General features: G+C 36.7%; 1 protein-coding gene across 1 annotated transcript in view; it reads right to left on the minus strand.

The window, feature by feature from the left end:
• FER (FER tyrosine kinase) overlaps positions 1-4,143 on the minus strand; it is a 162,025-nt gene that overhangs the window by 87,652 nt on the left and 70,230 nt on the right.

The following is a 4,143-nucleotide window of genomic DNA, read 5'->3' on the forward strand; positions in this document are numbered from 1 at the left end:
AAAAATATTGGTTTGATACAATAAAAAAGGAAAATCCATATAATAGAATTCAAAAAATACACTTACTTTACTCTTACCTCATGTATGTGGAGTTACTCCCTTTTTAATTAATGTGTTCTTTGCTAACAATACACTAACTGCAAATATTAATACTAATCAGTATGAAGATCAATTTCTGGCACATTCAGGGATGATGACTCAATTGCCTCCCTGGGGAGCCTATTCCAGCAAAAAGTGTTTCTTTCTGTAAAGAAGTGTTTCCTAACGTCCAACCTAAACTTACCCTGGCACAACTTGAGGCCATTTCCCCTCGTCCTGTCACCTGTCACCAGTGAGAAGAGACCTACCCCGCTCTCACTATAAGCACCTTTCAGGTATTGGAAGAGAGCAACAAGGTCTCCCCTCAGCCGCCTCTTCCTCAGACTAAACAGCCCCAGCTCCCTCAGCCTCTCCTTACAGGGCTGATTTTCTAAGCCCTTCACTAGCCTTGTTGCCCTTCTCTGGACCTGCTCCAGCACCTCTACGTCCTTTCTGTACCAAGGTGCCCAAAACTGAACACAGTACTCAAGGTCAGGCCTCATCAATTATTCCGCGACCGCTGAATGGGCAACAAAATCTATTAACCTTGTACTGAATATACCTATACTACAATCACTATCAAATGGAATTTAGTTTACAGAATATAGTCTAAGCAATGCCCTAATAAAATAAATTCATTTTAAAAAAGAATTAAATTGTCTACACAAAAAAAAAATTAACATTAAACAAACTGGATGCAGTCTAATTTTGTTTGCATGCTTGCCAAGTGTTGAATGATCAACTCATTTCACACATCAGTTGAGAAATGAGCCAGTAGATTTAATGATAATTAATTTACATGTTCACTTCTAAGATGACAGGAAAAAAAGTTACTAAATATGGGAGAATTCCATGTTTTTTTCCCCTAAACAAACTTAGTTTTCATTCTGTTTTACACTAACAACTTCAATTCAACTAGTAAGGTCCTACAATCACTAGTATTTCCTTATCAAAAAGGGCTTTTAACAAGGTTTTCTTTTTCAAAGTACCCGTAAGACTTATGGGCTGTACCATACCACAGGACTTTGATAAGCATCACACAGAGCCTACTAGACAATTCAAATAGAAGGAACACTAAAATGCAGATTGAAGGCATAAACATGGGCTCTGTTCAAAATGCAGTGTATTTATAAATGTATTTCAGAATTTTCACTGCACATTCCCTTTGATATACTGAAACTACTCTTCTATCGTACAGATTATTAAATTGCCTGCACAGCACACATCAAATACACAACAAACAGAACTATGGCATGTAGTTTATTTATTCCACTTAATTACATGGAAACCTGAACAGAACTATAAAACAGCAACACTGATATTCTGGTCAATGCTCAGATGCAGAATATCTTAGATGGATTGATTAGACCTTGCAGAAAATCAGTTTTCTGAGGATACATTCACACCACTGCTGGTGTCACTGAGAGGAGTCAAATCTTTACAAGGGTAGAAAATAGCAGGACAAAGGGAAATGGTTTTAAGTCGAGGGAGGGAAGATTTAGGTTGGATGTCAGGGAGAAGTTCTTTACAGAGAGAGTGGTGAGGTGCTGGAACAGGCTGCCCAGAGAGGTTGTGGATGCCCGTCCCTGGAGGTGTTCAGGCCAGACTGGATGGAGCTCTGGGCAACCCGATCTGGTATTAAATGGGGAGGTTGGGGGCCCTGCATGTGGGCGAGGGGGGTTGGGAGTTCATGATCCTTGAGGTCCCTTCCAACCTAGGCCATTCTGTGATTCTATGATTAAGTCAAGGTGATATTTTAAGCCTGGTTTCTGAGTAAAATGTTAACAGAACTGTTTTTCAGTCATCTTCAACACAGTCACAATAGATTTTTAATCTCTTGGCCAAGGCCCTCAGGATTCAGTAAACAATTTAGTAGGCAAAAGATTATTTCAAGATATTAAGTTACTTAAAAATTCTGAAGGAAACCCAACAAGGAGCACAGACTTACTGAAACAAAATGAATTTTGTTTCAACAGAACTCATTCCAGCATTAACACCAGGCAACTGACCAACCAGCACAATCACACTGTCTATGCAGTCAGCACGTATGCTCCAGATACACCACAACACACATCACACTGCTATTTCACTAACAAACTTGAGAAGGACACTGAGAAGAAATTAAGAATTCAGCAAGAGGGATTGTTATAATGCCCTATGGAACAGCATGCTTGCTAACATACACAATTGCAGCTACTAAAAAGTACTAAGTGATTCAGTTTCATTTTAGCTGGAATTAATTACTTTCTGAGATATTAGCAAAATGGTAGCATATTTGTTTTTACCTTTATTTTACACTAGACCAGCTTTATTAAAAAGAAAACCAATCCCTGGCCTATAATTTTTTATGCAAAGACCGAATTATGCAGAATAAATTATACTTTACCACTATATACACATGAAAATAAATACTGTCTGTACAGAACACCTATTTATTTCTTCAACAGTGTTTAAATGAAGCTATGGCACAAGAGCAAATGAAAGAATAAATAAGGGAAAACACACTGGCTAATACCATCTTTACTGAATTAGCCATACTTCTAACTTTCCAGGAAGAATTAATAAAAGTCACCACCAGACTTGGGGCTGACACTTAGAGTAGGAATTTTCCAGACGGTGGACAATTAAACCTAAAAACACTTATATTCCAACCATATACCCGAGAATGACACAAGGCTGATCGACAAACTTCCATACAGAATATAAAAATTCATTTTACAAATGTGACTTCTTGTAATTATCACTGGTAAATAATGCAAAGCATTAGTGCTTTTATTTTTACAGATTCTGTAATATTAATTAAAATATGTTCCTCAGTAACTGTGACAGCTACTTATAATCATAAGATCAGAATACTGTCATATTCTAAAAGCAGTCAATTTTGAAAGCAGTCATGTTACATTTCTATTACCATGAAATAAGTAATGCTGAAATGCTCTTTCCAATTGTATACACCTCAGCCATCCTTATTATTCCAGTTATCTTTTCCCATTTCTAATGGTCTGAAATATTACCTCTGCCCTTCTAAAGTAATGTCACAGTAGAAAACAACCACTCTGGCACTCCTACTTTTCCTTTTTTTTTTTCCTGACAAGATGCAGACAGAAAAAAATGAAGTGTAAGAGCCCACAAAGAATTGCAGGACTCAGTTCAGTTGAAAACCACAAGTAAAGCACTCCGTCTTTTGTCTGACCATTTCCTTACAGGCGAGATACAGAAAGCAGAGTTTGTTTTTTTTTTTTAAGTTGCTTGTTCACTTTGAGGGATTTTCCGCAACATGAAATCCTATTTTTTTTTTTTCCAGTAGACCTGTGGTCGTGCATTACAACTGTTAGCATCCCATAGGCAAAAATCTCCCATTTGCCAAGCATGCTGTTCTTTCACTAGGCAAAAGTACTACAGATCTTAGAGGGCATGCAAAATAACACAGTACATCCAGAGGTGTGACAATCACAATGACAAGGTCAAAGAATCATCTTCACAACACGATTTTGAATGAATGTGGGCACGATAAAAGAGTAAGGCAGAAGATTTTGTTTAAATTGAACTGCATAATGTAAAAGCCCAAAAAACCTTTTTAGCTGTGAGAGTCCAAAGAAATAGCTGCATCTCAGACATTATTAGAAAAGAAGAATAATATGTACTCTCTTTAGAGAAGCAAGAAAGTAAGAAGCTAGAACAAAATCTAAGATAAAGAGAACATTAATTCTATTGGGGGACAGGCAAACAGTGTTACTATCTCAATCAAAAAGTAGAAGATTAGCAGTAAGAAACAACTTATGATGCAGCATACATTGAATACTGCAAAAAAAGTCTGGTCAGACACATACAAATAAACAAATTTGTATACATATTGTATCAACAAATAAATTTGGTGATATAAATAGGGCAATATTTTAATACAAAGAAAGACCTACTTAATGTGTCAGATATGAACCATCGGCAAAGATACAGAACATGATGCAGGCTTGCAAATAAAAGCAGCAAAGCTTCAGAGGAAAAGTAAAGGAAATATGATAATGACTCCCCAATTGAAAGCAAAGAAACATGCTTCCAACAAAAAAA

The sequence above is a fragment of the Meleagris gallopavo genome, chromosome Z (assembly GCF_000146605.3).
Source record: "Meleagris gallopavo isolate NT-WF06-2002-E0010 breed Aviagen turkey brand Nicholas breeding stock chromosome Z, Turkey_5.1, whole genome shotgun sequence".
NCBI lineage: Eukaryota > Metazoa > Chordata > Aves > Galliformes > Phasianidae > Meleagris > Meleagris gallopavo.